This window comes from Rhinichthys klamathensis, unplaced genomic scaffold (genome assembly GCF_029890125.1).
Source record: "Rhinichthys klamathensis goyatoka isolate OS25496 unplaced genomic scaffold, OSU_Roscu_1.1 h1tg000040l_1, whole genome shotgun sequence".
In the NCBI taxonomy this organism is placed as follows: domain Eukaryota; kingdom Metazoa; phylum Chordata; class Actinopteri; order Cypriniformes; family Leuciscidae; genus Rhinichthys; species Rhinichthys klamathensis.
The window spans coordinates 3,949,975-3,962,565 of NW_026606587.1; positions in this window are offsets into that span (position 1 = coordinate 3,949,975).

Sequence of the window (12,591 nt, forward strand, 5' to 3'; positions counted from 1 at the left end):
ATTACAACAAGCCAGTCATCCAAGCGAAAAAGGAAGAGCTTTTGTTAAGCAGAAAAACAGGACATAGCTTCTTGTGCATGAGATTTGAAGGTCTGCTCTAAAGATGCTGAGTGGGTATATTCACAGTGTAATGCAGTAGTCCAACACACTTTCCACAGAAAGATCCAAATAAATAGAAACATTCAGGAGCTGGAGTAAGTTAACATGCACTGCACTTAAGTAAAGATGACAGCGAAGAATGAACAGAAAGAACTGAGGGCTTAAATACACACAATAACTGAATAAGAAACAGTAGCACAGCTCTGGTAACATTTACACGACAACGATGTACTAAAAACGGAAATGTTTTTTCTTTGCGTTTTTTTACGTACAGAGGGACCATCGTCAAAACGATCCCCGTTCACACGGATCCGCGAAAACGAATAAAAATGCTGTATTATTCATGCCAGGCCAGTAGTTGGCGATGCCGCTTTGTAAAGAAACACCACGCTCTTAGACTGGTACACGTAATATGCATGCGCATGATGGCACCGTTTTCTCGAATTTACGTTTTTGTAGTTTACACCGAGACAATAACGGTATTGTTTTTACAAACTTGCACTTTGAAATACATTTTCAAAAGTTTGCATTTTCAGGCCCCCAAAATGCTGTTGTCGTGTAAATAAACGGCCAAAATGCATACAAATGTAAAAATTTTAGTTGAAAAAAAAAAAAAACCTACGTCCTATGCCCTAAAAATTTTTTTCAACTGTACTATTTCATACTTTTGTGTGTGTATCAGAATAGCAGGCAAGCGTTTGTTATGGGGACATTAAATTTAACATTTAACCCCTTAACTGTCACCGTCCCGCTACCGGGACGCCTAACTTTACCTCACTATATTTCTATTAAATCCTAATCTAATTATGACAAATTATATATCGTTGGAAAGGTCAAAGACTTCTAAATAGATATTCTACCCCTGTTTTGTGTTACAAATTATGTAGGAAGAGTAATTGATGAATTTATGACAAGAGTGCACCTCAAAAAATCTGCATCATAATAGGAGGTCTGACCTTTGTAACAAAAAGTCGATGCACCCACTTTTAATGATTGAAACTTCTGTTTTTATGCTAAAAGTTCATAATAAAACATATAATCTAGTATTTTTCAATAAAAAATTATAATATAATATTATCCTCTAAAAATGATAATATATATATATATTATCCTCAAAAATATAATATTATCTTTTTTATCGCCTTTTTTATTATATCACAGTTATCATAAATTAGGTATCATTTGAAAGCTTATAAACTCAGAATTCATCCTGTGAAAACCGTTTTATAATTGAACGTTGCGTTACCATAGAAACGGTACTCTAAATTATTTTATCAGGCTCCTCCCCTTTTAGGCATCATTATATTTCATAATTTATGATCAAAACCTTTTCTAATCTTGACAAAACACATATTGTCAGAAAGGTCTGTGTCTCAAGGTTCCAAATTTTGTGACAGAATTGATATTTGGACAGAAATGTATTAATTTGTTAAGGCAGAATGTATACAACTAAATTCAATGGAATTCAATGGCACCCGGTGGCTATTTTTGGTACTACGCCTAAACAAAATCTCATGGGAACTTCAAATTTTGTGATATCAACTTCAAATTTGGAACATAACTTGGTTAGATTTATGGCTTTGATTTTATAGTAATTTTAGACTAAAAAATATTTTGTAAAATATATATTATATAAAATAAAAAATATATAGTACAGTATATTTGATTTACTGTAAATTTAAACTTCCATAACTTTTTCATACTTTAATTTTTTGAAGTGTTCTAACGTCAGCAATAATCTGCTGAGTGTTTTCTTTAAAACAAGACCAAACTTGGGTATATATTCCAAAGCATTCTTGAATTACAACCATTTAAGTTTGAATAGTGCATTTTAACCCCCATTCTCAAAAGGGGGGGTGACAGCTAAGGGGTTAATTTAATATTCAACAATAATATTGATCTGCTTGCATTGACACTATTATACAAGAACTGAACTGAGCTGGACGATGACATCCCGGTTTACTCCAGAGTGGCCATATATATATATAAATGAACTAAATTAATAACTTTTTTTAAAAACAAAAATTAAACATCACTGAACTTACTTAAGCTGGACTGTGACGCTATTTTCTTCTGGAAACAAACTTTTTGGTATTATTTTCCTGTTATCTCCTGTTATCAGTAAAGCTGCTTTGAAACAATCTGTATTGTAAAAAACGTTGTATAAATAAATGTGACTTGACTTGACTTATACTTAGTTACGTGCATCCTGTCACCATTTAAACTACCATGTCAATCATCTTGTCACAGTTAAAATCCTCCACATTCACTTTAATTTAAAGGTGCATTCACGCCATGTCATAATTACTGTAATTATTGACTGAACAGATTTCAACTTGTTAAAAGCGTTCATGTCGTAATTACAACTTGCAAACTGGGAATTTTCTGAGAGCTCTTACTTGTACCACCTGACCACTGTTGCCATTAAAACACATAATTCCAGCTCAGAGTAGAACGTCATTTATTGTGATCTCGAAATTGCAGTAATTACGACATGGCATGAACACAGCATAGAGGTGCATTCACACCATGTTGAAATTACTGTAATTACGAGATTTGTTGCAGAATATACAGATGAAATATGATGTGGATAATCCACACGTGTGGATTCCACGTGTAGGCCTACCAGATGTGGGCCGGATCTGGGCAGACACTATGTTGCTGTCTGGGACTGAATAAAAATACCTTTTCGTCAGGTTAGACACTGATTATTGATCACTCAAACCACTTTTTCCTTTGGAATGTTCATTACCAACATATGCTGATTTGGGACACAATTACTATTTGGGATGGATTTACTAATTTGGATGCAGAATTAGGTGATCGGAACAGGAAAAGGGAACAGGAAAACAATGACAAACTAAAAGTCAATGAAAATGAAACTACACTTGACATTTACACAATCACAAAAACATATTGCATTCTCTCGCAAAAGGTTCGGTCACAAAGAACTCGAAAGTTTTGCAGGCGAACGGGGGAATGCAAACATTTTTGCAAGGGAACGCAAAGTTTCTCGGAGGAACGCAAAAGATTTGCGAGAGAATGCGAAAAGCATTGACATACCTGTGTCTCATTGCGAAGGCTGCGTCCTGCGGAGGTCGCATTTGTTGGCCACATGCGTGCATCATTGAGGCTGCTTCATTTCAGTTAACTGACCACTAGGCCTACATTCCAAACTCAGAAACAAATTACAACAATTTAACAATTTTGGTTTATGGTTACTTTTCTGAAATATAGTAGGGAGGTTAAGCCCAAAAAATAGGCCTTTGACTTCAAGTCATGATGCAAAGGTCTCCTTTGGTATGGAAGTACCTTAGGGTCATACAAATAAATTTATCCTAAGACACAAGTGAGATCACACTTTGTATCAGAAATAAACATGTTTTTTCAAAAATGGCCGCCAATGCGCCGAAAATACTCTAGAGCCCATATCTTTGCTTCTGTTATCGCTATAATGACAAATTTGGTGTCAAAGTGTACATTCTTGGGGTCAAGGAATCCAATAAAATTGGTTTCAAGTTTAAAAAAATAATAATTTTCCCCATACCATGACAATTGGGGGTAAATATGCACATTTCACATAAAAATTGTCATCAGAGTGACTTTACTTATCTTTTCGTTCAAAAACTTTAATTTTGTATTTAAGCAGTGCAGCTACTTCTGTACATTACATTTGTCCTAAGTAGCATGAGATTTCGACCAGTCAGGAGTAGCCTATAGCATATCAGTTCCTGCAACAACACATCCCATCTGCACCAGGAGCTGTAACAGCTGTTGAAGGTCAGAGGTGACAGGTTAACACTTTGAGGTTCGTATGACTTTCTCATTAAATATATATTTTTTTTTAATGTTAGATAACTAATAAATAGCTAGCTAGTTGACTATGGAAAAAAAAACCTTAGAGGGAAAACCTCTTTTCTCGAGAATACTGAAGCCAAAAATTATCCTTATAATTTGTATTAATTTAAAACACACTTGCTGCAGCTAGCAGACCTAGGCGAGGCAGCTCGCGCGCCTATTGGATGCTATGCGGCAACTGCTGCAACCTATCGAGGCACTGCTCGTGACGTAAGCACCAATGAGTGGGCGAATGGGCGTGGCTTATGCCTATATAAGCCAGAGCTCGATAAGATGCTCCTTGGTTTTCATCGACTGAAGCGAAACCAGATGGTAGCACAAGCACGGCAGGGTTACGCAACACTCATTCCCTCTTCTAGAGAGAACCGAGGTTACGTTAGTAACCGTGACGTTCTCTTACGAGAGTACTCTCGTGTTGCGTAAGCTAGCTTACGCTACGGGAATCCAATTTAAAACGCCGTGCGTGCTAAATCTACCACAACACTGACCCAAGGGCGAGCGCCCTGAGTTCATATGATATGGGGATATAAAAAGCCGACATTGGGAATGGGCTTAATAAGAATGATATAAGGTAAACGTGGTTACCTTAAATGCATAGAGGGTGCTTAACACGGTATAACAGTCAGGGGAGGCAATAGCCTGCCTGAACTGAAAACTTTGCAGTCCGCGGAACCGAGTCCGGCAGAACTGAGCGGATAAACTAAACTGACAACAGTCTAGCTTGGAGCGCGGGAACTTCCAGGTTATAGAACCCTATAAATGTAGACAGAGAGGCCCAGCCTGCCGCCATACAGATATCGTGAAGGGAAATCCCACTGGACCAGGCCCATGAAGAGGCATGCCTCTAGTGGAATGAGCTCTGACGCCCAGAGGGCAACGAAGGCTCTTAGATGTATAAGCCAGTGAGATAGCGTCCACTTTCCACCTGGAAAGGCTATGTTTCGAGGCAGCTAGACCTTTAGATCGGCCACCAAACGAAACAAATAGCTGTCCTGACCGTCTGAAAGCAGCCGAACGTTCCAAGGGCCCTAACCAGGCAAAGGAGATTCACGTCAGACTCGCTGTCAGATCCGAAGAGAGAATGTCAGATTGAAGAGGCGGTGGTACCAGTACCAGTCGGTCGCCTTCCAAGGTTTCAGAGCTGCGACGCATTTCTGATTGACCCTGAGGCGAAACAGATCGGAGGCCCAAGCTTGAGACGGCACTCATGCTTTCAGCCACCACTGCAGTGGGCGCATGCGAAGCAGACCCAGCTGGAGTACTGATGATGATGAGGCCATGAGGCCCAGCATCTTCTGAAATCTCTTGAGCGGGACCATAGTGCCGCAATGTTCAGTATGCGCTCTGGCGATAGTCGCGCTGTCATTGACAGCGAGTTCAGCTCTGTGCCCAGAAAGGATATTTCCTGGCTCTTCGCCCAATTGACTGTGAGACCAAGATTCTCGAGGTGTTCGAGTAATATGGTCCTGTGTTCTATGAGCTCTGAATGAGATCGAGCTAGAATCAGCCAATCGTCCAAATAGTTCAAAGCTGGCATTCCCTGAAGTTTCAGGGGCGCGAGAGCCGCGTCCATGTACATCATAATATACAGGATGCCAGGGACAGGCCGAACGGTAGGACTGTGTATTGATATGCCTGGCCCTCGAAGGTGAATCTCAAAAATCGCCTGTGACGAGAGAATGTCAGACTCGCTGTCAGATCCACAGAGACTTGTGCTCTGAAAGGAGTGGCAAGTACTTTGGGGACATAATCATGTCTTGGTTTGAGGATGACCTTGGAGTCATTAGGCCCAAACTCAAGGCACGACGCACTAACAGAAAGTGCGTGTAAGTCACCCACCAGCTTGACTGAGGCGATAGCCACCAGAAAGGCGGTTTTCAATGAGAGATACTTAAGGTCCACAGACTGTAGAGGTTCGAAAGGGGCACCCTTCATGGCCTCCAGGACCAAGGAAAGGTCCGAGGGGGGGCGAGGAGGGTTCATCCTTCTAGCTCCCCTGAGGAAGCGGACTACAAGGTCGTTCCTACCCAGTGACTGGCCATGCGAATGTTTGACAAACGCAGCAATAGCCGCCACATATACCTTGAGCATGGATGGGGATCTACCCTTATCCAAGAGCTCCTGTAGGAAGGAGAGAACCTCCGACACCCCACAATCTTGTGGATCCAGGTTGCGAGCTGAGCACCAACCTGAGAACACTGACCACTTGGAACCATAAAGCCATCTAGTAGAGGGCGCTCTAGCTTGCGTAATCGTGTTTAACACTCCGTCGGGGAGACTGATGGGTACCCGTTGATGGCCCACACATGCAGAGCACAAAGCTCGGGTCGTGGGTGCCAAATCGTACCCCCGGCCTGTGAGAGGAGATCTCTCCTCAATGGGACAGGCCACGGAGGCAAGCTCTGAAGCTGCATCAGCTCCAGAAACCAAACTTGGTTCGGCCAGAACGGAGCTACTAGAAGTACACAGGAACCGTTCTCCCTTATAGGCTTGATTACCTGTGGTAACAGCATGATCAGAGGGAAAGCATAGAGAGGGCGGCTGGGCCAGTGATGGGCAGCCCAGCCGCCAGTGATGGGCTGGGCCAGTGATGGGCTGGGCCAGTGATGGGTGCTGAACCCATACAAGGATGCGTTCTGCCAGTGCATGAAGGTTCCGTGATCTCAGACTGCCCTGGCGATTTATGTAGGAAACCACCGACATGTTGTCCGTGCGGACAAGGACATGGTGGCCCTTTAGAAGGGGAAGGAAGAACCGCAAGGCGTTCTCGACCGCCTTCATCTCTAGACAGTTTATGTGCAAGCTCTTTTATTGGCTTGACCACAGGCCAAAAGTCGGTCTGCCCTCATAGAGGGCGCCCCAGCCCGAATTGGAGGCGTCTGTCGAAACCACTATCAGTTTAGAGATTACTCCCAGGTTTACACCTGTCTGATACCAGTCGACCGCCTTCCAGGGCTCCAGAGCTGTGACACAGTTCTGAGTTACCTTGAGACGTAAACGACCGGATGCCCATGCTCGACGCAGGACCCACGTCTTCAGCCAGTGCTGTAAAGGGCGCATGCGAAGCAGACCTAAACGAAGAAATTATTAAGTTGTGAATGGACTGTGTGTTTGGCATGCGTTTTTTAATAAAAAATTGCATACTTCACCTCCAATTGTCATGTTAAGGACAACATTATTGTTTTTTAGTCTTGGAACCTATTTTATTGGACTCCTTGACCACAAAAATTTACCCGTTGATACCAAATTTGTCATTATAGCTATGACAGAAGCAAAGATATGGGCCTCTCAAGTATGGTCGGCGGCCATTTTTAAAAAATGTGTGTATATAAGATACAAAATGTGATCTCACTTGTGTCTTAGGATAAATTTATTTCTATGGCCCTAAGGTACTTCCATACCAAAGGGGACCTTTGCATCATGACTTGAAGTCAAAAGTCACTTAACCTCCCTACTAATAGGCCTAATCATTCTTTATGACTCATGCGACCGACAAACGCGACCTCCGGAGGACAGGACAGCCTTTGAAATGAGATACAGCAGCTTTTGTTTTGTCTTCCCATCTCATACCCCCCTTCTCATACTTTTTTTTTGTTGTTGTTGATAAAACGTGACAGTATAGACTATAATAATATTACAAAAGTCATTGGAGGAAAAAAGAATCCTGAGAAAAAAAGTAGGCAATCACGGTTTAAAAAAAACAACCAAAAAACCAGCACAACTGTTTTCAATATTTATAATAATAAGAAACATTAGGCTACGTTTGAAAGGTAGTGTAATTTAAATTTTAAAATTTAGAATGAATTTTGTATAATTTAGTTATCATTTAATAATGTTAGTCAAAATTAATGAAAACCATTTATATTTTGAAAATATAATATAAATATTTTTAAGCTGTATTCAGTGTAAGTGGCATTTGTTTACACATGCAGAATAAAATAAAAATCATTCATTCTTATCTCCACATGAGTATGATTGGCATTAATGCAAAACACTCTTTTGCCACAAATAAATTAACAAATAAATTTTATTACAACGTAAGTTTGCATTGCTGGCTTATATTAGCCAATATATTTCTTGCACCAAAGACAAGAATGAAAAAAATGAGAATTGTTCCAACCAACCTAGTTCTGCAATGAATTCTCTTTCTTTCCCACACTTTTCTTTTTGTCACTCTTGCCAAGGTCAGCCTTCATCACAGATGTCTGTGAACATCAAAGTCCTTTTTTTTTTCTTTTTTTTTATAACCACTTGTGTTTCCCACATTGAGGTTTCCTGGAGAGCATTCCTGTTCTGCTAGTCAGTTGCCTTTTCACAAGGGGAAACAGTGTTTGGCTTTCCATTCATGGCTCTCCATTAGGAGACTCTGTTGTTGACCACTTCTTAAGCTCCTAGTTTTAAACATCCTTCTGGTATGCCTAATATTTCGGATTGACACTGATTTGTTTCCCAAATTGCTCAAGAACAAGCACAGAATGAATGACAAACAGCCATGAAATATTCTGCGTGCACTTATGCAAATCAGCACAATTTGACTAGAAAGAAACTTAAGATGAGTGTCTTTAATGTTATTTCAAAACATTTTTCAGCCAGACAAATGTGGTTTTGCATTTTTTCAAACACTACGCACTTGACCAGCCTAAATCAGACTCACAGCTCCCTCTAGAGGTCTTAAATATAGCCCACGTCAACTCTATAACATTGTCAAACACAATGCTGTGAATATCTTTTAGTTTGCTCATTAGATTGTATAAAAAAGGAAGTGGCCTTTCACCGACGGATTTCGGGGATTTAGGCATTTCCACATTATTTTTTAACGTTAAATGTGCAAGGCTTCCCATCAGCCTGTCACTTCCAATTACTTTAGCTGTAGCTATACAAAAACAGTCCGTTATGCTGTTTGATATTGCTGGTAGCAAACTTTTGTTATTCTTCTAGTTATTTACCTAATGCGGTGATTCAGAAGTCTCGCACATTCTGTTCAAATAGCTTATAAAGTAAGATGAATAATTTAATACAATATTTTGTACTAATACCCATCTTTTTTTAAATGTGCTTGCAGATATGTTACTGAAATGAAAGGCCACTGAAGTGAGCTTAAAGGAGAACTCCGGTCAATTTTAACATTGAGCTCATTTTTTTTGTACATTTGGAGTGCTGTCAGTACAGACAAAAACGACAAAAATCAGTGTTGCCTACACCGTGTTATCCTCTTTTTAAAATTCGCACCCTGTTGACTTCAATGGGGGAAGTTCTAAACCTGCTTTTAGCCTCTTAACATCCTTGATTTGTCATTACAAGTGCACAGCCATGTGAGTGGTGTTATTAAGAGTGACCACAGTCAATCTGACTGCAATAGATGTGAAAGATATTAATAAAAATGATGTTTATTCAGCCAGCTCACATACCTGTATTTACTTCCTGGTTTCGTTCGAAGTCCACAGTAGTCGATTGTCGAGTTCGCGCGCGCGATCGTTAGTTATATTACTATATTATATTACTTAATAACACCACTCACATGGCTGTGCACTTGTAATGACACATTAAGGATGTTAAGAGGCTAAAAGCAGGTTTAGAACTTGCCCCATTGAAGTCAACAGGGTGCGAATTTTAAAGAGGATAACACGGTGTAGGCAACACCGATTTTTGTCGTTTTTGTCTGTACTGACAGCACTCCAAATGTACAAAAAAATGAGCTCAATGTTAAAATTGACCGGAGTTCTCCTTTAAAAAGAGTAGCCCACTTTCATGACTGTTTCTTATAGGCTATAGACTACTTTTTTTAAGGGATATAATGTCTAATTAAAAGTTTTACCTTAAAATACATTTTAAAGTCCCCCTGTAGGCCTACTCAATAATTGTATCCCTTAAAACTCATCTTTGAACACCAAAATTACATGTTACTTAAACGTTTTTTTCCCCTTGAAAAAAATTTCTTCATGCCTTAAAATAGCTTAAATGTAACTTGAATGTACACCCTCATCTCAACACAGTTCTATGAATTTGCAAATTAGCCCCGCCTCCACTCACTCACGCCAGCTCAGAGATCCACTCCTTGACGATCACACGCTGACGTGATTGGTTACAAGGAAGTTTGTGACGTCAGAAACACCAGCGATTTAAAACTGCGTTTTTGAGACTGTCTTTGGTTCACTGCAGTTTTAAGGAGAAAATGCTTAACAGTGTTGTTGAGATGAATTTGCATGGTTTGTCTTAAAGCATATTAAAAACACCACATAGACATAAACAATATTGAAAACTTGAGTTTCACCACAGGGGGACTTTAAATCATATTTTTTTATAACGTTTTGTTGAGCTTTAAAGAGATACACGATGTTGACTAAAGCATCATGTAAAATACTTTATTATAATGTTTAACTGTAGTTTTATTTGATATTGCATTTACAGTAAATACATTTCAAATGTGCTAATTTGCAACTTCATTATTACAAATGTTTAATTGGAAATTAGGCCTACATTAAATTGACCATGAATGCTTTTTGGCAGTACACAATTTAACCAAATTATATTAGAAGATATTAGAATTAAAAAATTGCATATAAAGATGTACTTAAGTCCAACTTAAGTGGGTCAAAAAGCACAGTAGGTTCAGCTAATTGCATTTAATATAAATTTAAACTAATAAAACATGTTAACTTAACAAACTGATTTAAATGTTTTCGGACACCTAATGCCATATCTATTTGCAATTAAGTATATTCTTTTAAATTGTACTATTTCCGTAATAAGTAGGCCTACTCTTTTTATATGCTAAAGTGTACTTCTTTTTCATAAGGATATTCACAGGTTTCAATTTAATTGGTTATGTTTTCTTTATTACAGGTCAATGATTTTCTATGAATATCAATAAACTAACAGTATCCACAAGTAACTTAATTAATGTAACTTTTTAAATAAATGCTATTCAAATGAGTTTAAAAGTTAGCCTACAACAAAAATTTAAATCAAATTGTAGATTGATTGAATAAAACAATTAATACATATAATGTATTATTAGAAATAGTAGCAGTAGTAATAATCTAATTTAAAAAATCTATATGGATGGAAACCATTTAAGCATAAGAAGATTTAGCAATTTCATCAGACTTGGAAAATGAAGCTGCCTCTATACTCTCAACATAAGATACACATTTTTTTTTTTTCGGACTGAGATGACGCAGATTGACTGGCAGATCATAAGGTGTGTCTGAGGTCCGGCCGATTTATTTTCTCATTTGATTTACTATCACAGATGGGGAGCAGATTCCTCAAAGGCAGATACACTGTGCCAAAACCAACCTGGCTGTTGTGTCAAGGTCTGTAGGGTCTCAGAACTCCAGTCCGCTGGTCCACTGACGTTTCTGATTCAAAAAGAACATATTTTAAGAAATATCTCAGTGTTTTTTTTTTTTTGTGGTTTGGTTTGGTAACCAACATTTTTCGAAATATCTTCTTTTATGTTCCACTGAAGAACTAAGAAAGTCATACATAGATTGGAATGTCTTGAGGGTGTGCAAATTATGACTGAGTTTTAATTTTTGGGTGGACAATCGCTTTAAGTTTATATGAATTTCTTGATTCTGATTGGCTGAAAGGTTTAATGGCATTGCAGCATATTCACACATATACAATATCTGGCTCACACAGAAAAAAGAAAAAAAAATTGCTACAACTTTCGTTCAGCCAGGACATGTCCCATTTGATATTATGTTGTCTGGGAAAGTTGGAATAATGCCTAAGGCTGAGCTGGTTCATCCAGGGATTTGGCAGAAGAGTAGGTTTGGCTTTAACAGCTCAGATTTGTCAGATTTTAACAACCACCTGAGGCAAATTCCCAAGGTTTCAGTGCACCTCAAATAAATCAAATTAACCACCTTTAAGATATGCAATATTTCATTAAGCCTCAAAGCTCCATTATGACTCTCGAGTTGTTGATAGAGGGCTACATTTCTATAATGTTTATATATGTTGAGATATTAAACTGTTTTCTCTGATTAAGGTTAATATTAAAGTTCAAGATGCAATATAAGATAGTAACTCACTGCACCTTCGAAATGACTAAAGGAGTGCGAGTTCATTCAAGAGTATGCAGAGCTCTCATCTAGATTCTAGATAAAACGTGGCTACTTTTAAGAAGATAAAAGAAAATATTGTATATTTGCTATAAAGGCTATACTAGAAAAATGTTGATAATCATTTTTGATAGTTTTTAATATTAATGATTGGAAAAACTATCAAGGTTTGGTCTTAATATCTAAAAATGTTGAAAATACTAATAGAATAAAAAAAAAAGTTTTTTTTGTCATATAATTTTACACTTCATATACGCAATAAATTAATAAATGAAAGACAGTGTTTTAAAGTCGGCATGATACAGAAGTCGTGATAGTCTTTTCTTCCTTATTGTGACATTTATAGAAGTGAAATTTGTCCATTGGAAATTGATTGGATCATTGTTGTTTGCTATTGCTGTGATGTCATGTGAGTGACAGGTCCCACCCTCGAGCCGGTGAACACATCATCAGAGAAGAGAAATCACTTAAAGAGAGAAAGGGAAGTTATTTTGATTAAAGATTACGAGGGCACATGAGAAAAAAAAAAAGTATATTAATATGTCATAATATGGATAAATCA